Here is a 23084-nt window from a genome sequence, read left to right on the forward strand (position 1 = left end):
ATGCTTTGCATGACCTCTATATTCTTAAATAATCTGCTTGATTTATTTACTTTAAATGTGTCTGTTGACTTATTGATGGTCATGAGAATAACTCACTAATTTTCCTCTTCCCTCCCCCACTTCATAATATAGTTATATCGATGTTCTTACTTCTTCTGCTTATTATTACTATTTTAATTTTTTACTGAAGCTTCGTAAACCCAGGAACAATAGGTTCTTCTCAGGTCTTCAGTTGGCTGAGGTTATATGCAAATTTGAATGATTTGGAATGTAAGGAAAACTACAATGTAGTAGACTAGCAAACTGTAAACACCATATAAATGTGCTTTCTTAAGGAATGTGGTTTCACTCACATTACTATTTTAGATAAGAAAAGAATTTAAACCACTTGACATAAACTAGAGGAAATTGTTAAATGATTTATCTTAATTTCTTCAAATTCTTTTCTCTGATGTGCATGTAATTGAGAACCAAATAAGAAATGGACTCTTAAAAAAAAACTTTATAAACTTAAAAGAAAGTCACCTTTTTTTCTATGATTGAAAAAAAAAGCAAGCACCCCTAAAGTTAATGCATGGGCTATATGTTGCTTTTTGACAGTCTTTAGTAGCCAAATTGATTCATTTCTTATAAGTAAGAAAATGGGAAGTAGAAAAATAAAATCCTCTCTTTCCTTCCTACTTTTCTTCTTATGCATCAACTCTGCACATGTATTTCTGTCTTTATGTGCTTGTGTAAGCACGACTCAATACCTTTAACCTCCCAGAACTGCCCTTCTGCTCTCTGAATTATATTGAACTCAACTTCAGTACAAACAAGTAAAGGAAATGTTCCAAAAGTTGATTCGTGATAAAGAATGAACTCTGTTTTGTCAAAATATTGGTGATTCTGAAAGAAAATATTGTAAAATAGATTTATTTTTGGTCCAAAGCATTTTGTTTGCTATTGTGTTTTTATATTTGAAGAATTAAAGTATTTCCATGCTGAATGATCACCTTTCAGCTACTATATCAGAAATTCTGTTGTCTGCAATGATATCATGAGTTCTCCTAAATATATATTTCTAAAGCTAGATTAAAATTTTTGATTAGTTCAGAGTATAGGGATGGGAAGAGAAATGGTTTAATTATTTAAAATATACTGATCCTCAAAATTAATTTGTACTTTTAAGTTAAATAATACAGCTTTCATGGAATATCATAAACATTCGTTTTATCCTTCCTCTCTCTCAGCTCTGATGTTAACCATAGTGAGAGCTGTCCAGGCCTTAACACCAACTTGAATTTCAAGTTCTCCATGAATTGAGTAAGATTATTAGAATGTAATATATTAATTCTATATAGTTTTTAAAAATCAAAATAAGACATATATTTAGTTTAAAAAGTAAAAAATCTCTTATAATGAAAATAGCTGTCCTCTCCTCTGCCTCTCTTCAGTTTCTTTCTCCAGTTTACAGGGGTAATTACCTTTAGCAGTTGTTCCTTCTTCTGGTCGCCTACCTTAAAATTTCTACATAATGTGCTCACATAGAAAATTCTTAGTGTATAAATTTTAAGCATTATGTATTATTGTTTCCTTGCCCAGGGAGATGAGGAAGTTCCTTCCAATACCCATTTATATATACACCCACGAGTGTCCGCACGCCACATGTCCATGCACATATGCACACACACGTGCGCACACAGGCACATTTCTTCTCCACCCTCCCCAGCAGTTGTATCAAAGTGTTAAGTAAAATCAACTAGTGTTTAAACGACTAGTAAAATGTTGCTTATTGCTGAGCCAGCTGTGCCTGTTTTCTTTTTCAGTTGTGCCTTTTTCCTGGAGTTCATTATAAATTTACCCCCTATTTGTCTGATTTTCTGTGCTTGAATACCTCTGCTATGTGCTTATAAAAGATATTTGCCATACCTGCAACATTTCCACTCTGTCTCTTCCTGGAGTTTCCTACCTTTTGCCACTGTTGCGAACTGTTTGTTCTCTAGGCGTTGCGCCTATCCTGGGTCTTTTCCTTGGCTGTTTCAGTGATCCCCTCTTTCTTGGATCCTTATGGCTTCTTTATTGGTTTCCCCATTGTTTTTATTTTTGGAAGAACATCTTAAGGTATCTTATATTTATTGAATTCTTACTTGTCTGAAAATGTCATTTTTTCTCTCTTTGTAAGTGATAGATTTGTGTGGCTGGGCATAGAATACTAGTCGAAAATCATTGTGAATTCCGATCCCAAGTTGATTCTATTTCCTTTATATGTGGCTTCCCCCACCCTCTCTGGAAGCTTTTTACAATCTTCTCCTTATCTCTGTTCTAAAATTTCACGTAGAAAATTCTTAGTGTATAAGTTTTAAGCATTAGCCTTAGTCTTATTTTATTCATTTTTCTGGGTAATTCTGTGGACCCTTTCAGTTTGGAGGCTCACGTTCTGCAGAGTTCTCTCTCTTTTTTTTTTTTTTTGAGAATCATCCTTTTCCAAGGGTCCTGTTCTAATTTTAATGCATGAAGTAACTTCCTTTATTAGATAGAAGATATTATAGTCAATCAAATGTTTATTTTTCTACCTGTACTTTGTGCTTCCCACGCCTGCCCCCGGCTCCCCCAGCGCCCAACTTCACATTTGTTTTGCTCTCTCCTGCACATTGGGAAATTTCATATTTATGAGTGAGCATTTGTATAATGCAGGCATTTTTGGACTAGAGGGCTTTCTGTACAGGAGGCCTGAGTGGTTAGCAGTCCTTTGATTGGGTGTGCGTGTGTCTGTGTACATGTAGTTAGGGGGAAATACTAGCATACAGGTATCTTTAGTTTTCTTCTCCTGAGTTGTTCAGTGTCCCCAGGAAAGAATCTTCCAGGCTTCTGTTTCAGGGCAATATGCCTGGCTACCAGAGCTCAGGGAGTAGATTGGCAAGTAGACTAGGCAGACTTGCACTCGGTCTGCAGCTTTTCAGCTCTACCTGTGTCCCATGTTTTCTGTTAGGGCTGTGGGGACCCAGCCCAGTTCAGTTCATCCGGAGAATAACTCTCTAGTCTTTTAGCGGTAATGGGCCTGGTGCATGTGGAGGGTGGAAAGGGGCATGGAGAGGAGGAGAAGTCTCTTGGCTGTGAGAGAGAGGACATGGCAGTTTAAGTGCTCTGAAATCAGACCTGAAACCAGTCCCTCTGCATTTGACCCTGCACATGACCACTCAGCTTCCTTGCTGCCCATGCCTGCAAGCTCTGAGCCTCTGGGAATTCTCTGGCCTGGGACTGCCAGCTGCTCCCTCCTGCGGTTCCATCAGTGGTGCCGGCTCCATTCAGCAGAGCTCTTAATCAATCACCGTTCGATTCACTTTCCCCTTTCCAGATTTCATTGAACTCTCCTGCTTATTTTTCTTATCTCTGCCATTTTCTTTTCCACTGTAGGTTTAAAGAATTTTAATTCTTCCACTGCCATTTTATGGCATTTCTGAAAGGAACAGAAGTAAAAGTATTCGGTCAATCTGTCACTTTTATTCAGAAGTCACGCAGTTTTAAATCACCCAAAATTAACATTATTGATATTATAGTTGATGTTCTTCTTCTTATTTGAAGCACGAGGTATTTTAAGATAATAATACTGGAACGTTTCTAAGAAATCTTCTAAAATCGATTACTGAAGAAGCCTGTTACAGCCATGGACCTTATCAACATCTGTAATTTTAAGGAGGATGTCCTAAGATTAAAGTTTGTGGTGGACATCTGTGATCTCTATCAATGATGCATTCATATCTCCATACATCATTTCTTTATAAAAGCTCATCCACCCAGAACTCAGCTCTCCAGCAATCTCATTTTATTGGTAACAAATGCCAGAACAAAGAAAGTATCAGAAATGGCTTTGAAACAACACAAGTTTGCATTTGAGTCTGCAAATGTTCCTCTGGGGATAGCCTGTAAGGGCCTTAAGCAAAAAAGCATTTAGTTCTATTTCATAACCCGTTATAATAGCTTTTGAAATGTACATTCCAAATACGCAGAAGTTAGAAAACAAAATACAAGCAAATGAGAGGAAAGCATTCCAGAAGGTAGAAGGCAAGAAATGATCTATGAAATGCTCCACCGCAAAGAGACAGGAGAACTAGAACTGATAAACAGAGGAACTCAAATTCCTGTTAGGAGCTTGTAATTGAAGCTCTCGGTGCCCTGCCCAAATCTACCAGGGCTCTACCATTTTATGTCCGCTGGTGGGGCTCTTGCCAGCATAGATCTCTCTCTGCCTAAATAATTTCTCCGGTAGCTTGAGCCTACATCACATGCCTATTACAGGTGCATGACAGGTCAGAAGTGCCAGAGAATTAATGCTACCAGGAACTAGCTCACAACCAATGACTGACAGGAGTTGATGTGTAAATATCCTAGCTTCCTTGCCTCTTGGTTGAGTAAGTCTAAAGAATGTGTTGTGCACTGGCAACCAGAGGCCCCCAGAGAGATGAAGCTCCATTTGTCCACCGTGGTGATTTACTTATTTCTTTGCTGCCCGCCTTTATTGTCTCATTTCCCTTCTCTCCTACTGGCGTTTTGTAGAATCATCTCCCAAATAAACTACTTGCACTACAATTTTTTTTTTTTTTTTTCCGGTACGCGGGCCTCTCACTGTTGTGGCCTCTCCCGTTGCGGAGCACAGGCTCCGGACGCGCAGGCTCAGCGGCCATGGCTCAGGGGCCCAGCCACTCGGCGGCACGTGGGATCTTTCCAGACCGGGGCACGAACCCGCGTTCCCTGCATGGCAGGCGGACTCTCAACCACTGCGCCACCAGGGAAGCCCTGCACTACAATTTTTGACTTAGGTTAGGAGAAGCCGAACTGAGTAAGGACCTTTTAGAGTTGGGGAACAATGGTACGTTCTTCAGTAGGACAGTGTGATATGTACAAAAAGTAAAATAGCTAATCTATTTCAGGTCCAGTGTTTGACTTTTATCTATACAGAAATTTAAATCATCCTGAATGACTTCATTTGATTAGAATTCTAGATATCCAAGATGTTATTCTGATAATTAAAACGTGTGAATGTTAAAGTATTTTAATAAATTGGGGATCGTTAACAGTGCTCAGTAAAAAGCCTACCTAAGCCTCCAAAAATTCATGGAAATATGCTAGTGAAGGTATTAATGAAGTTAATCATATACTTGCTACTCGCTACAGAAGCTTCAAAAAAAAGTTTTTTTAAAGTCGTACACCTATTATGAAATAAATGCTGACATGAAACACTGTGAGTATATCTGTGTGCACTCTTCCTCAGCTTCTCCTGGAAGTTAGTTTCCTAAAATATCATTATTGCCAACATGTTTCCACATTCTGCTAATCCTCCTGGGATTATCTGAAATATGGGACAAAACATACTTTCACTCAACTACAGAAATTTAATTAACATGAATAATTGTAGGGCAAACATTTTAAGTGTAACCTGAATGAGTTATCCTCTGTGCTTCTTTTTCCTGATATCTCATCTTCTAACTGAAAAAGGGTGGAAGAGATTGAGGAATAGACTTTTGGGACAAGTAGAGAAGAGAGCCAGTTCTCTCTGCCAGGAGAATGGAGGATATTTATTTGTTGTTATTTCTAGAGGAATGTAAATGAATGAAAAGGAGAGAAAAAGGCAGAGAAGGCATAGAGAAGTAATGAGAGAGCGAAGCCAATGAACTAAAAATAGACTTGTTGCATATTCATAATTCACAGGGTTTTTCTTCACTCTTTATCCCCAACTCTACAAGAAAATCAGATGCCCACAAAAAGTCCACGAGTGAGTGGGTTTGTTTTTATAGGGATCAAAAGGATAAATGGTTTTTTAAAAATTTATGTTAACAACAGGATCAATGCCAGGGCATGGATGAAAGTGAAAAATGCAGCAGAAAACAATAATTTAGTGGCGACAGGAAGTTAAAGCCAGATGGCCCTGGGAATTCCCTTAAATAGGAGGGAACATCATTGGACTTTGCGTATAGAGGGAAATACAAGTCCAATCCAATCTGACCTAAAAGTTATAGGGGGGAAAATTTAAGGGTTTGGGAGACGTGGCTAATATCTGAGTGTTTAACCATTCAGTGTCCACAGACTTTACAAGTCTTGAAAATGCCCAAATCCTGAAATTGAGCATTTCACTTTCAGCCACAGGTTGAAGAGATGGACTGTCATCTTTCTTAAGGCCTCAGTTGATGGGCGGGTGACACCTCTAGTCCCTCTGTAACTCTAAGGCTGTGGTTTCAGTGCCTGGAATGATCTCTGCTCTATGCTGTGCTCTGCAAGCTATCAGGCCACTCATTCCCCTATAGCCTTGATTGTACGGAGAGAAAAGAGCTATAATATCTTTTCCCCTGACAGTTCTCTGCTATTAGTTTCTGTACTTCTCTGGCATTCACCCTCTGGATTTCTCTTCTGGTCTTCCACTCACTTTCATTCTCCCATGGGATCTCTCTTTACCCATAGTCCTCCTCTCCCAGGTTTGGTGATGTTTATCTTTGTTGTCTGGTATCCCCATGGATGACAGGTCCTATCTATCAGTTTGCTAATCACCACATAGCTCAGCCACAGCCTTATGAAATAAACACGCTAGTTCAAGTATGTTGGTATGTTGAGTTGGAAAGGTAAAATATAAGACTTGCATACTTAGTGAAAGGAATAAATTGCTTCACTTTTGTTGACACTTATTTTGGGGTAGATGAAAGGACAGTCTGGTAAGGTCAGAACATGTGTTTCAGAATCAGATATTCATGGACTTGAATTTTACTTCTACCTCTTACTAATTAAGCACTATTTAATTCCAACAAGCCTCAATTCTCATAAAAAATCAGGGTGATAGTACTTGTCTGGTGTATGTGGTGAAATGGAAAGCACCTTTCACATGATAGGTTGTGGATAAATTAGGCTTGCAATAGTTAGTCATAATAAGAATGTTAAATTAGTGACTCAATGGCTGTCTCAGTGAATGGAGTACAGAAAGGGGAAAAGAGTAATGTTACAGTGGAGAAACCAGGCAGAAATCTCCTTAACCACGTGATCAAGGTGAACCTCACCAGTGATAAGTATGAGGGTCTCCTATACTTAGGTGGATGTGATGAAAAGAGTATTTCACCTCTTCATGTTCTTCCCCAAAATTCATATCCTCATTCTAATAATGCAAAAAAAAAAAAAATCAGACAAACTCAGTTTGAGGAACAGTCTACAAAATACTTGAGCAGTAATCTTTAAAAAGCATGAAGATCATGAAAAACCAGGGAAGACTGGACAATGGCACACATCAGAGAGATTAAGTAGACCCAGCCACTAAATGTAACTTGGGACCTGGACTGGATCTTGAAGTTAAAAGGATGTTAACGGAAAACTGATGAAATCCAAACAAAATCTGTAGTTTAGTTCATAGTATTGTAGCAATATTAATTTCTTAGTTTTGACAAACATCCTATGGTTATGTAAGATGTTAACATTAGGGGAAGCTGGGAGAAGCATATATGGGAACTCAGTGTATTATTTTGACAACTTTTCTGCACATCTGAAATTATTCCAAAATAAAAAGTTAAAAAAAATTTTTTTTAAAAAGTAAAACTTCAGTGACAGAGGACAGACCAATGGTTGCCAGTGGTTGGGGTAAGTGGAGCATAAGGGAGTTTTTTGGGGTAATGGACCTATTTTGTATCCTGATTGTGATTATAGTTTTTTTTTTTTCATTTAGCAATATGCACTTAAGATTTTTTAATTAATTTTTTGTTGGAGTATAGTTGATTTACTATGTTGTGTTAGTTTCTGCTGTACAGCAAAGTGAATCAGTTATACATATATCCACTCGTTTTTAGATTCTTTTCCCATATAGGCCATTACAGAGTATTGAGTATAGTTCCCTGTGCTATACAGTAGGTTCTTTTTTAAAAAAAAAATTTATTAAAAGCTTCAATTTCATGTATTTATTTTTTATACAGCAGGTTCTAATTAGTTATCTGTGTTATACATAGTAGTGTGTATATGTCAATCCCAATCTCCTATAGTTATATTAATCTATACATGTGCTAAAATTCGTAGACCTACATACCAAAGGAGTCAATTTTACCACATGTCAATTTAAAAAATAAAACAGAAGGAAAGAAAGAAAGAAAATTGAATGGGAAGAATATACTATAGGGTACAAGAAAAAAATTATAGATTATAAAGTTAGAGCCTTGTTATTATATAACACCAACATCATCAAACTGACAAAACCTTATTAAATATTTTTGTTCTTTCATTTAACAAATATTCATTGAATCTCAGTGATGTGTTGGACACCGTGCTGAGGCTTGGAGGTACACAAGAACTGGACATGTTCTAGATATTAAAATAGGTCCTTATTCCAACATAGGCCAATATATATTATAAAAAATTCTTGTGAGGAATCAGGGCATACGCTTATGAGGAGTTAATTGGCATAAATATTTACAAAATATTTCAAGATAACGTACTATATTAAGCAAAGTAAATTATCATGACATAAGTTCAGAGGAGATGTCAACATCCTTAGATGAATAGGGAATTTTGACGAAGGAGGTACATAGAACTTTGAAAAGAGATTCCTTGTCTGTGGTTTCAGACTATTATATTTAGGAAAGGAACATTTAAACACCATAATGTTTTTTCTGTTTCAAAAATTTATACTACATATTTTTGTCTCCCTAAATTTATATGTTGAAGGCCTAAAAACCCGCAAGGTAATCTTATTAGAAGGTGGGGCCTTGTGAGGTAATTAGGTTTAGAAGAGGTCATGAGGGTAGGTCCTCATGAAAGGATTAGTGCCCTTATAAAAGGAGAGCAGAGATCCTGCTCTTTTTCTCTCCACCACGTAAGGGTAAAATAAGAAAGCAGCTGTCTGCAAATCAGGGTGAGAGCCGTCACTAGACACTGGCACCTTGATCTTGGACTTCTCATCCTTCATAACTATAAGAAATAAATGTTTGTTGTTTAAGTCACCCAGTCTGTGGTATTTTGTTACAGCAGTCCAGGCAGACTAAGACAAAAATTATATTAGAATAACCAATATTAACCAGCATTTAGTATAGTAAAACTCTTATAAAGATTTTACATGTATTAACAACATGATCCTTACAGGAACCCTAGGAGATAGGTACTATTATTTCCCTCAATTTAGAGAGGAAGAAACTGCGTTGTCAGACAGTGAAATAACGTGCCTAAGATCGTACAGCTGGTAAGTGGCAGAACCAGGATTTGAATCCAGGTGCCTCAGGCCGGAGCATACACCCCACCCCACTAAAATACATGGCGTTGATAGTCATGGTTTGTTCCTTTTTTTTTTTTAAGCTGGAAATAAGCATGAAATGTTTCAGCTATCCAAGAAACCCTGATTTTTCTGGGAAAAAAAAAACTACTTTAAAATACATCTACTTAGAACACACTTTTTTTTTCTGGAAGCAAATAGCCTTTGCCATGCCCTCCGTTTGGCACCCTGCTCGTTGCTAACGTGCATGGATGAGGGCCTGTTACTTTGCTTCCTGCCAGCAGAACATGACCTTGGCAGCCTGGCGTGCCAGCCAAGATTCCAAATAGCAGAAGTAGCAGTTAAGTTCCTGAAGAAACTCTTTGAACCCCTAAGTATGCCTTGGCCTTGTCCATAGACACGTCCATAGATACGGCAATAGTCCTTTTACGAGGTGGCTCATTAGCTAATGGTTCTAAGTGTGGCTTAATTGTCTCTTAGTTTGCTCACAATGTGTTTGTAGTTCTAATACATTATTTCCTTAATTTTGTGTTTCTTTTTGTTGGAATTGCCTAATTTGTCTGAAATAATTCCATTTTGTGTTACTCAGCAATGACCCATTTGCTTGCAAGCATTTTGGTGACAAACATAACAATTAATTATACGGGATTTTGTTTTGCATTATTTTTGTTGGAACAAAAACAGGAATTCTAATTTCTCTGTACAATTACTGCAAAACAAGGGTGCTCTATAAATGAATTATATGTGGCTAAATGTTCAATTTTTATAGTCTATTTAATTCTGAAAGCTTAATAACAAATTTGATACAAGCTGCCAGTGAACAGAGATGTAGATAACAGCATACGTTCACAGTAATCCATGAAAATATAACCCTTTTATGGTGTGCCTCTATATTGTTCATGCCAAATCTCTCTCTCTGACCTAGACCACTTTTCTGAGTTCCAGACTCCATATTAAATATATCCATTTAGATGGAGGTTCCCAGCCTCAGTACTACTGACATTTTGGGTTGGCCAGTTTTTGTTGTGGGTGGGCTGTCCTCTACATTGCAGGATGTTTAACAGCATTCTGGGCCTCTGTCCATTAGATGCAAGTATCACCCCCACTTCCTCAATTGTGATAATCAAAAATGTCTCCAGAAATGGCCAGATGTCTCCTAGGGAACAATATCATCCCCAGTTGAGAACCACCAACTTAAATATTCTAGAGGCTTATGAAAGTAAACACGTACAAAATTCAACGCATTTTTCTCCCTCAGATCTTCTCCTCCAGAGGAATTAATAGCATATGTGATGGACTTCCCTGGTGGCACAGCGGTTGAGAGTCCGCCTGCCGATGCAGGGGACACGGGTTCATGCCCCAGTCTGGGAAGATCCCACGTGCCGCGGAGCGGCTGGGCCCGTGAGCCATGGCCACTGAGCCTGCACGTCCGGAGCCTGTGCTCCGCAACGGGAGAGGCCACAACAGTGAGAGGCCCGTGTACCACAAAAAAAAAAAAAAAATAGCATATGTGAGGCAAGTCTTAGCTCTCTCCTTTAATACAACTGTATTAACTTGATCAAGGTACTAACTTCTCTACACCTTACTTTCTTCATCTGCAAATATAGTCATAAAACCCCCTTCATATGACTGTTGTGATGATTAAATGAATTAATATCAATACATGTAAAACATTTAGAACACTTCCTGACACACAGTATGCTTAAGTTAATAAATGTTTGCAATAATAAATGAACACTGTTAAATGTTAGCAATATTTGTACCATACAGGAAACCCTTGATTCTTCTTTCCAAAGGATGTGTGCAGACAATTTAAAAAGGGAGATACTGAAGTGACAATAAATAGATGAAATAATGTTCAACATCATTAATAATCCAGAAAATTTTTAAGAGGCATCCTGATGTACTATTTAAATCTATTAAAGTTGGAAAGCTTTAAAAAATACTCTGTATCAGTAATTGTATAGCAGAAAGACACCTATACACTGTTGGGAGAATGTGTGGCTATGTTCTTTCTGGAGGATCACTTGGCAACACATATTAGAGCTTTAAAATATTTATAGCCTTTAACAGTAAATCTAGTTCTAGAAATTTACCCTGAGGGAGTAATGTGCTCAAAAATTTATAAAGAAGTATGTTGATTACTCTGTTATTTATGATGGCAAAAATTAGAAGCAACTTTAAAAACTCAATAATAGGGGAATGATGAAATAACTCATCTTGTGTTTGTCATATATTAAGTAGGTATCACATTTTCAAATAATATTTATAAAACTGGACAAATGCTGTAGGGCAATTCCTGGTTCAGAATGCCTCCCTCACTTTCAAGATAGACATTAAAAAATCTTTAGGTATGCAGTAGCACGCACACATTAAACACTTACCTTTTAAAGTTAGTTGTTGGCAACCCCTCTGCCTACTTATCTAGCCGTTTATTCTCCTTGGGTTTCCTTCCCAGTTTCCCAACACCCACGCATTATGAAATCCTGATACACCATAAATAGAGGGGCATCATCTGTATTTGAGAACCACAGGGAAGATTCTCTTGGACGTATGAACAGTGAATTTGTATGAGTGGAGACACGAAAGGACTGAGGGCTGCTGCCCAGTACCCCAGCTCCGCTGGCCTGCTTACAGTTTCCCGAACAAACCTTGCTTCATTCACCCTGATGAGCTTTGACCCGCCAACCCATTTTCCTAACTTGGAGAGCTCTTCTTCCCTTTCTCCTTTTGTCTTCTGCTCAAGACCGACGTAAAGCATCAGCTGCTGTAGGAAGCTTTCCCTAATGCACCACCCCATTCAGACTTAACGTGTTTTTTCCCTCTGTACTCGTGTGACACAGCATGCAGACCTGTTCATTCATTCATGCATTCCCCTATTCTGCTATGCAAAATTTGAAATCTACCATAGCACCCTGTGGGTCCACACGGGAAACTGTAAGTTTGGGAACTGTAGGTTTAGTGCAGAGGTTCTCAACTTTGGCCCTGCAGACATTTGGCCCTGGAGATTTCTTATTCTAGGGGTTTCTCTGTACATTGCAGAATGTTTAGCAGTGATGCACCCAATAGAAGACAGTAGGATACACCGCTCTCAGTTGTGACAATCAAAAATGTGTCCAGACATTGCCAAATGTCCCTTGGAGTGCAAAATTGCCCCGGTTTGAAATTCACGGGTTTGATGGAAGGAATAAGTGAGTCAATCAACATTTCCAATTTTGAATGAACACACAAAGACATCTGCCAAACACCACGTGCACTACCAGCTGAAGGTAGTACAGAATCTAATCTGATTCTAAGGTTTGAGAAGTTGTGCAGAGCCCAAAAGGTGTTAGGTTGTTAGGACATAAATAGTTATTAAGTTGTTTGGAGCTGGCAACTCAGTAAACTCAATCAATAGGTGTTTCTTTTGGCTTAGGAGTATAGTTTAAAAAAAATTACTGAGACGCTAAGAGCGCCATGAAGGAGAAAGTTGGGAACTGCTGTGCTAGATTGAAAGTTCTTTGGGAATAGATACCTATATTAGTACTTTATATCCCCCTCACGTAGCACAGTCATGGTTCAAGTGTGATGTGTGAGATGCCAAGTGGACATCCAGTGGAGGTTGTAGGAAATATAATAAATATAGATTGGCGGGCATGGAATAAATGAATAAAGGGGGCACGTGTGCACTGTGATGTCAAGGTAAGGATATGGTAACTAGTGAAATTCTACCTACTGGTTCACTGTATGCTAAGATATAGATATACTAACTATCCCTATTTTTATATTTGGTCAAAAACATACAGGGAAAAAAACGCTTGGCTTACTTACTCTTTGGCCTGTGAATCTCTAGATTATAATTTCTTGATTTTAGTACTTGTAAGTTTACTTCCTCAGATTACATTGAATTTTTTTTTTCTTACCACTACAGATTTCTATTCTCACTTTCATTATGCATATTGACACAACTGTGATCTTATTCTGTAAGAATATGTAAGAGGGAACAATTTGAATATCTCCTAAATTTCTGGCTGCTTTTCTTCCTGTCCCTTTTTGCCAAGCACTACATGCCCTTGCCTAGTGATTACATAGATGCTGGAAAGAGATGTTCTCCTTAGACTTAGTAATTTTATTTTGTTTGAAGTAAAAAAGAATCTTTTTAGTATAAGAAAAAGATTAAAGACTATAAAATTCCAGAAAAACCCTTGGTGTAGCAGAAAGAAGTTGGCTTTTGGAAAGGAGTATCAACAGTCCTCTGCATCCCACACTCACTGAGGGACATCTTAAGATGCTCAGCCTCTTTGGTTCATAGTTTTGCCATCTGTAAACTTGGAACAGAAATTCTTACCTTTCAAAGTTGTTGTAAAGATTAAACAAGTTAGCCAATGGCAAGTACCAGCCCTGAGCCTGACCCCAGAGGAGATACTGAATAGACTGTAGCTTCTCTCTGTCCTTCAACCTGACCCATCCTGGCACCTTCCTTCTCCTTTCTTTTGTTTGACTTAATCTACGATGAAGCCAATAGAACATGTTACCATTTTAGAATAGACAAGATTTTAATTTTCTTGGTATCTGGTGGTGGTTGATGGTGTGTTTCCCCTTAACCGAGTGAAACAGTAGTGCATTAGAAAATGTAGACACATCCACAGAAGTTCCTCCAGCAGGAGCAGAGTTGGAGAATGGCTGTGTCACCAGGGACTCATTCCGGTTTTCCCCACCTGAGAGCGTTCACAGTGAAACTTCTGCCTATTTCTCTGTCCCTTGGTCTTGCTCAGTTGTTATAGTCTGGAAGAATCATAGACCCCATAGATAATAATATTCCAAAATCATCAGTAAAGCTAAATTTATATAGTAGGTCTAACTTCTACAGAGTCTTCTTCTTACAGAGTTGCTAAAATGCAGCCTGACTGAAATCTGGCTTACTGAACTTCCTCAGAAGAGTTTACCATGTATTAACCCTGGTGACAATTCCACTGCCCTTCCCCTGCTCTGCTGTTTTGCTTTCAGCTGATGCTGGCAAACATCGTTTCCCAGGCTCCTTTGCCACCTGTTTCCTTCTTAGGTTCAGCCAGTGGGAAGTACTGGGTGGAGATTGAAGGACAGATGGAAGAGCTCCCACCTTGACCCTTTCTCTCTCTCCAAGAAGCTCTTCCCTCCATGGCTCCATATCTGTCCAAATGGCTGCATTTTCTCCATGGTCCCAGACCTAATCTCACAGCTCTGGCCTTGTCCCAACTAAGGGTGGCACCTTGGTGGCCGCCTGGGTTTCTGGTTCCCTTATGCCAAACCCAGCTTCTGGGCTGTAGCGTCACATGTCTTCTCTTTGTCACTTTGATCCTTTGAGGCAGTAGCACTTATTAAGTCTCTGGGTTACCTCGCCTTCCTCTGTTTTCTCTTTTGTCTCTTCCAACATTTTTCAAGTAATTCTGCCATATTACTCTATTGAATCACCTCGCATGGGTTCTGTTTCCCTGAGTGGTCCCTAACTAATACAATGATGATGATGATTCTGCAGTTGCTGATAATGAGCAGTGTGATTGAAGGATCAGAAGACCTAACGTTCAAAATAAATTTAGGAAAAACACAGAGATTGGAACCTTACTCATAAACACAGGTTTAAGTTGCTAAGATAGACGGGTTTTAATTTTGTGACCGAGGATTCATGTAAATAAAAAGCTTTAAAATTGTCAAAAAGAATGTGAGGTATTTGTCACAGTGAGAAAGTAACTTTGATTTTCAGTAAAATAGAAACTATTGTTGAACCTTTTAAATATATTAACAGAGAATCCATTGCTCCATGTTCTACCGAGTGACAAAAGGAGACGATCTGCCCCTGAAGGTTTTTTGTTCCTTGGATCTAAAAGCCAGAATGGTGTGTGGGGTATGTGTGTGTGTGTGTTGGGGGTAGGTGGATATAATTTTATAATAATATGTACTACATGCATCTACAGAATAAATGTGCATGAATGAAAGTAGGATATACATTTATGTATACTTTTTATTTAAAATTATTTTTACTTAAATGTTTTTCTGATGAAGCAGAGAAAGGTTTAAGAGATAAAATAAGTGGATGACAGACTAAAGGCAAAAACAACAAAAAAGAGGGATTTTTATTAGTCATTTCAGTATAGTTGTTATCTGTTGTGTAATGAGACCTTGTGTTTATTAAATTAATAAATGTGTATAATATGAGAATGTGTGCAAAACGCTGACTATATTAAAAAACAACACTTTTGCAACTACACGTATGACAAAGGATTCTAGATAGAATGTATAAGTAATTCTCAAAACTCAACAGTAAAAAAAAACAGAGTTCAATTAGAAAACAGGCAAAAGACATGAAGAAGCATTTCACTGAGGAGGATATACAAAGAGCAAATAGGCACATGAAAAGATGCTAAACATCATTAGCCATTAGCAAAATGAAATTAAAACCACAACGAAATACCAATATACACTTATTAGAACAGCTAAAATTAAAACTAGTGACAGTGCCAAATGCTGACAAGGATACAGGAAAATTGGATCACTCAGATATTGCTGATGGGAATGTAAATGATACTGCCACTCTGAAAACCAGTTTGACATTTTCCTAAAAATTACGAAAATACACTTACTGTATGATGCAGCAATTGCCCGTCTCGGAATTTATCCTAGAGAAATTAAAACTCATGTTTACACAATAAAAACTGTACACAATTGATCATGACAGCTTTATTTGTAAGTGCTCAAAAGAAGGACATTTACAATGTCCCCCGACAGGTGAGTGATTAAATAAACTGTGTGGTATGTCCATACCATGGAATACTACACTGCAATGAAAAAGAATGAACTATTGATACAGGCAACATCTTGGATTTATCTTAAGGGCATTATGCTGGGTATAAAAAGCAGTCCTGAAAGGTCAAAACAACACACTGTATGATTCCATTTATATAGCATTATATCAGGGTTAACTTCCTGCTTTTGAGGTAACTATGTAAGATATAATCACTGGGGAAAACCGGGTGAAAGGTGCACAGGAATCCTCTCTAGTATTTTTGCAATTCTCTTTGACTCTAAAATTATTTCATAATAAAAAGGTTTTTTTTTAAGCCATTCTTTGCACACACACTATTGTTTGTTGGAAAAGGGTTACTTTGAAGTAAATGGGGAGTGTAGTTATTTCACTTATTCTGGCCAAAATTGTTTGTTTCTGTGTAGGATTTTGAGAGTTCTTCCTTTTCTCGTTCAGGAATATGCCCTCACTGGTTCTGGCCTTCTGACTAGTGCCTTTGCTTTTAGAAAGGCAACATTTTTTACCATTAGTTAATTAATTTTATTGTGATTATAATTTGGATATATGGCTCCTTTGAAAACTCTAGACCATTTCAGAGGTATTTCACTGTTCTTTGTGTACTTAGCTGGATTTTTTTTGTTGTTTCATTTGTTTTTTCACAGATTAGAAACAAAAGCAGAGTCAGTGATATTAACTGGAGTAGATAGCAAAACAGAATAGACAGTTGCCATACCACCCTATTCTGATCCATTCCATTCCATTCTCTGATTTCCCAGCCTATTCTGTTCCATCCATTCTATTCTATAAATGTTTTTTAAGCATCTGGTATGTGCCAGGTATTATTCTAGGTGGCCTGGCATGTAGCAGTGAACAGAGCAAACAAAAAAATGCTCTCCTAAAGCTTATATCCCATGAAGGGGAGTCAGAAATAAAATACACATAAATAAACTTTGTAATATAAGTTAGTAGGTGCTATGGAGAAAAAGAAAAAGCTAAGCAGATGGGAGGTATAGGGTCGGGAGGGAGGGAAGGTTATAATTTCCAAACAGGATAAGTTATGAGAAATTGTGTGAGAGGTAAAGGACTTAGCCATAAATTGAACTGAGGGAAGAGTTTTCTGGGAAGTAGGATGGGAGGTGTCTGGAATGTTTAAAGAACAGCAGGGAAGCTGTTGTGGCTGGAGCAGAGTCAGGGAGATGAGATAAATTGGAGGCGGAGTCAGAGAGGAAAAATGAGATCTGATCACGCCAGGCTTGTGTGGGTCATGGCTTTTACTCTGAACAAAATGGCCAGCCAGTGTAGGGTTTTCAGCAGAGGACCACGTGATCTGAATAGTTTAGGACCATGGTAATCTCACTGAGAAAGACACTGGCTTACACCCTACTGTTAGCAGTGGAGTTACGGAAGTGGTCATATTGTTGACACCCACCCCCTCACAAAAAGTAAGGGTATTTTGAAGATAGAGGCAATAGAATTTCCTGATTAATGTGATGTAGAGAGCATGAGAGAATGGAGAGAAGGAACTCTATCCTTCTTTCACCTGGAAGGATAGAGTTGTCAACAAATGTGGAGAACGATAGAAACGGGGTGGTCTGAGGAGAATATCAGGAGTTCACTTTTAAATATGGTAACTCTGAGGTATATTTTAAACATATTGATACAAGAAGACATTGCTTGTCAGCAGGTGGGTACATGAGCGTAGAGTTCAGGAGTGAGGTCCAGACGGTAATATGTAATTTAGAGTTGCCAACACAAAGTGATATTTATGATGAGATTAGATAAGTTTATCAAGGGGTTGCCATAGATTGAGAAAAGAACAAAGGACTAAACCCTGGGAAACTCTAGAATTAAGAGGTCGGGGGTGGGGTGGGGGGTGGAGAAAAGGAAACAGTAAATGGGACCAAGAAGAAGCAGCCAGTCCAACAGGAGGAAACCTGAGGGTACAGTGTCCTCTAGGCCAATTGAAGTATGTGTATCAAAAGGCTTCCAAATACTAAGGTATATCTGTTACCATCAGTGTAAATGGGCATGATGTGATTCAGTTTTGCTGTACCCCTACTTTTTAAAAAATTCTATTTTTATCCTGGGAAACAAGATCGTTGTTGTAAAAATTTATCATGCTAAATTCTTGTTCTTTTATTGCTCAAGTTTCAAACACAGAATCAACATTAATTTAAATTGCTTTAAGAACTGGGTTTGGTGTTAGTAGTTTCTCTATAGTGATTCTGTGTTTATTTGACCCGATATTTACAGTAAATGATGGTGTGAGGTCTTGATAAGAAGCCCATTACACTTATTTTAGGAGGCTAAATTGAAATGTACTCTTTGTGTAATTATTTGAGGAAAAGAAATTAAGCTTCTTATCTTTTTATTATGGTAATTTTTGTTATTGTTAGCACCTTTTATAAATAAGTTTTTTGTGTGTTTCATTTTCTCTTGTGCCTGTACATGTTAAGAGATTAAGCATTTGACTTGGAATTATCAAATAATCCTTTGTAATAACTGTGATTTAAAATTATACGGGAATTTATTTCAAGCAGTGACTAATATATGGAAGTTTACATTCTTCTTATTGAATTTTCCATATATTTTATTCAGGGATATCAAGTATTTATATACCAAGTACATGAAGGATGATAGGTGAAAATAGAAATTATTAGTAATGCAATTTTGCTATCTAGGAAAACAGCTAGATTCTCAGGCTTAAAAAAAATTTTTTTTGAGCCTGCAGAATATTTTACAATTAATTTGCATGCATTTTGTGTATATTTATGTTGCCTTTGGCTTGTATTCTGCAGTGCAGGCTTCTGAGTTGCCACCTCATGAGTAGGCTTTACACTCCCCACAAATTACTGTAACAAAGTTAAAATTTTTTAAAACCTACAAACCTAATGAACTGGACTGCTGAGAAGAACAGAGCTGAATAAACACAAGCTTCCCTTTTTGCAGTGACTGTTCCAAACTAAGCAGAAGCTGCTGCTTTTTTTTAGGGAAGGGAAAATAATGACCCGGTTTTCTTTATTTTTCTGGTGAGCAGTTTAACTGCTACCTCTGTTTGGTGTATTCTCCCACTCCTTTTATTGGAATGTGGCATAACTGTAGGTATGGTACTCTTTACCACAATGTATATTTTCTTTACCACAGTGTATATTTTGAACCATATTTACCGATGCAAGCTATATAATTTTTGTCTGAGGTGTAGTCTTGAAGCAATTGTTCAGAGAGAAATCCGACACTAAAGCTGGAGGTACAACCATTTCCAGGCATTTAAGTGTGTGTATGTGTGCTTGTAGAATTATCATCAAGGAGAAAAGATGATTCTCCCAGATGGCATTACCTTCATAGAAACTGCTAATATGCACATGCGTGAAAACCATTTCTAATCCAAGTGTACTGGCAGCATTTTATTTTCAGACGTGGTTGAATTAACTGCTTCAACCTTTTATTTTATTATTTTCTACTTTTGAACTGGACTTTTGGAAAGATAATAGCTCTCCCAATTAAGTTATTTTTTGAGTATTGTATGTGTGTGTGTGTCCCTTTGTGTGTATTTGTGTTGTGTATAAACCCTTGTATATTTTGGCATGGCCCAAGTCAGCAGGAAGGCTCCAGGGTTGAGGCTGCTTTCATCCTATGTTATACCCTCACAACCTTCCTGTTTTACGATAATTCTGAAACCTAATGCTCCTGCCACTTTTAACTCAGAACTGTGTTTATTTGCCTGTGGCCTGTTTTATTGTGAAATAAAAATCTTAAGAACCCTATGTTTTAGGGTGTTTTTTTCCCAAGAACAGTACGGTCGTCTTAAAGGCTAAATGATTGTGTTTTAACGGTATGTAAAGATTCAGTAAAAAATAAATCAAGGCAATTTTGTTTTAAGAAGAAATTTTTAAAGGTCATACATGCTGCAGACTTCAAAAAGTCCAATGAAACAATTAAGAACAAACTGTACTTGTGTGAACGAATCGTTTTATTCTGCACTTTCCATAATGTGTTAAGTCTTAAGCTTCAGAAGATTATGCTTCAATTCCAGGTGACCATTGGTAGAGGATTGGAGCCACAATTAGTTAAAAATAAGTTTACGCAGATCTTGAATGTCTCTAGGAATTTTCCCCCTGTGGCACGTGATAGAGGGAATTATACCGATTTGCTTTCTCTGCGGATGTAAACAGTTAGGTGGCTGTCATTGATTTTATTGCAGAGGCTGGCAGCTTACAGCCTCATCATTTTCTGGCAGTGCCCCTCATGGTGATGCATGGTAAGTAGTAAATAATGAGACAGTGAAGTGCCTTGAACCTTTTAATTGTTTTTGAAATCTTACTACTTTTCATGTTAATCTGTCAAAAGGTATTTACATTTATTACATATCTAGCATCCATGTGTTCTAGGTGTGATGAAGGTAACATGTAAAATACCATTTTTGTGCTCAAGGAACTTCCTGTCTGGCGCAGCATGTCTTAAGAAGGGAGGGTGGAGCATTACTGGCATTTTAGGTGGAACAATTCTTTCTTTTGTGGGAGTGTTCCTCACAAGTTAAGCCTCCCTGGACTCTGACAAGTGAATGTCAGTGGTACCATTATTTATGGTGACAGTGAAAAATGTATTCGTATATTTATCAAATGCCCCCTAAAGAGGCTGTTAACTACACCTCTTCCTCCTCAGAACAGTTGGAGGCGCTAAAGTATACCCTATATGGATAGAACGTGATTATAGAACTCTGTTGTTGAAACTATGTTAAAGGAATGATACATACCATGAAAGTTTAGAAAAAACAGGGAAAAAGGCTGCACCTATTCATACCAAGTTATATTACAGATTACTCTCGAAGCCCATGACGATCCTTCTGCTGTGACTGTCCTCTTTTTTTGGCCCTTAGTTTTTATTCTCCTGGCAAATTCCTACTTAATCATCAAGATAAACTGCATTGTTGTAGCTTCCTAGAAGCCTTTGGTAACTTTCTCTTTTCTCAGATATGGGGTTGGGTGATTCCTACCTTTAGGAATGCGTATCTCTACCATTGATAGAGATACGCATCTCATACCAATGCATATCTCTACCACTGTCTTTGTCAGTATGTTGACATCATCTCTTATGGATCAGTCAGTTCTGGTGGCTCAGTAGCTTGTATGCTTATTGTGGGCAGGAACTATGCTATACATCCTTCCTACTGATTTAAATTCTGTGGTGAGTACATGTTTAATGAGCTGACTTGAACTTGACAGGTAAATGATGGAAGCACATGAAGTTGGGTAGTTTCATTGTTTCTTGACATCAAATTTAAATTGTGTTTCAGAGTCTCCTTAATGTTTAACTATGCTCATTTTAAGAAAATTTTCATGCCTTGCTGTTGGAAATGTAATTTGGTACAGTGCTTTCGGAAAGTCATTTGGCAGTAGGTATCAAGAGATTTACAAGTTCATGGCATTTGATTTATTAATTCCATTTCTGGGAACCTCTCCTAAGGAAACAATTCTAATTATAGAAAAAGCCTTATGCACAAAAGTCTCCATTTCAGCACTGTTACTAATAGAAAAAAATGGGAAGTCTTTAAGAAGTCTGGGTAATAAAAATGGGACTTTGCTTAATTTTCAAAAAACAATTCTAGTGGACAATTTGGGGGAATTATGTGTGAATATGATCTGGCTTTTAGATGAGATGAAATTATTCTGAAAAAGTAAGATGGAGATTGTTAACCCATAAAAATAATATAGCTATAAAATAATATGCATACATTATCTCATTATAATATACGTATACATACACAAATGCATACAGATATGTATATACATAAAAGATTCAATAGAATATATTAAGATCTTAACCATAGTAACCTCTAGGCGTTAGAAATTGATGTTTATGTTTTCTGGCTTTTTGTGTGTGTTTTGTAATTTTCTACAATACCCATTACACAGGTATAATAATAAAAGGATATTTTTTAAAAACAAGGAACTGAAAACAAATAATAGTGCAATAGCTTCACAATGGTTAAATTAATTATTATAGCTCTACGTTCTCGATTATTTCATTATATTTAAAGACAGCATTTATGAGAAGCTTTAGCAGCATGATAAAAATCTTTCTATCATAATATACAGTGAAAAGAGCAAGGTGAAAAAGTTTTTATGTGGTTTGGTCTCATTATGTACATACTTCAAAAATAGATCTCACAGTTATTGTTTCTAGATGGTAAAATGGAGTTTTCTTTTCTTGTATTTTTAAATTTTTATAATATATAATATTTTTATTTGGAGAAAAAATATATATCATCAAAAATTCTATTAGAAGAGCTCTAGTATGTGTTTCAGAAGTTTTAGGATATTGTCTTAAGAAGTTCAAAAAAGTTATAGCTGCAAATCATGACTATTTAAATAAAAATAACATTTCATACTAAAAATATATATAGGAGGGAATTATATTCTGTCTTTTGTAAGGATAGGGTAAGAATCTACGAACTTTGTATAGGCAAAAATGGTTACAAAGATTTGTATAAATTCAGCATAAAGGCAGGTTCCTTAATACTACTTTTCATTAAATCATTCATTCACTCATTCAGATTGCTCATAGAACATGGATTTTAGTGCTGGGTATTCAGAAATAAGAAATGTTAAGAGGAGACATAAAATTGAATTGTCTTACCTTTTGCCCCAGAATTGAAAGGTTAAATTTTCTTAGGACAGCAATACTGTATGTGATCAAAAGTCCAAAACACCTTTACTATATCTGAGTAATATTTACTGAATTTCCAGATGTTCTCCTAGCTCTTTAATTAGGTTCCCTGGTTTCTGTCTCATTCCAGTGTTGAAGTCAGCAGCCAAATGCCACATATGGAAAAACGTTCCTCTGGAAGTAAATTGAATATTTTAAAATTTACTGTCACTTATCTTAATATTTAACTCAAGAAAACTTCTGTTTCTCAGTGTTGCTCTACAGATTTTCATGTGTCTGTTAAATTGTTGGTAATGCTACATAATTCAGCAGAAAACTAAATGGATTCTACCTCATTTAGAATGGTTTTAAGGGTAAAGTGATAGATCATTCTTTGGAGTAATTAAATACATCTAATAAGTACCATTTGATTTCTTGTTGGTTTAACCACCTTTATTTACTTCCCATATGGTA

General features: G+C 37.1%; 1 protein-coding gene and 1 pseudogene across 5 annotated transcripts in view; both read left to right on the forward strand.

The window, feature by feature from the left end:
* The window catches only part of HDAC9 (histone deacetylase 9), a 792206-nt gene that overhangs the window by 274352 nt on the left and 494770 nt on the right, over window positions 1-23084 (forward strand). The window lies entirely within an intron of this gene.
* Window positions 6919-23084, forward strand: part of LOC112395299 (casein kinase I-like) — a 37431-nt pseudogene continuing 21265 nt past the window's right edge.

This window comes from Neophocaena asiaeorientalis, unplaced genomic scaffold (assembly GCF_003031525.2).
Source record: "Neophocaena asiaeorientalis asiaeorientalis breed wild unplaced genomic scaffold, Neophocaena_asiaeorientalis_V1.1 scaffold89, whole genome shotgun sequence".
NCBI lineage: Eukaryota > Metazoa > Chordata > Mammalia > Artiodactyla > Phocoenidae > Neophocaena > Neophocaena asiaeorientalis.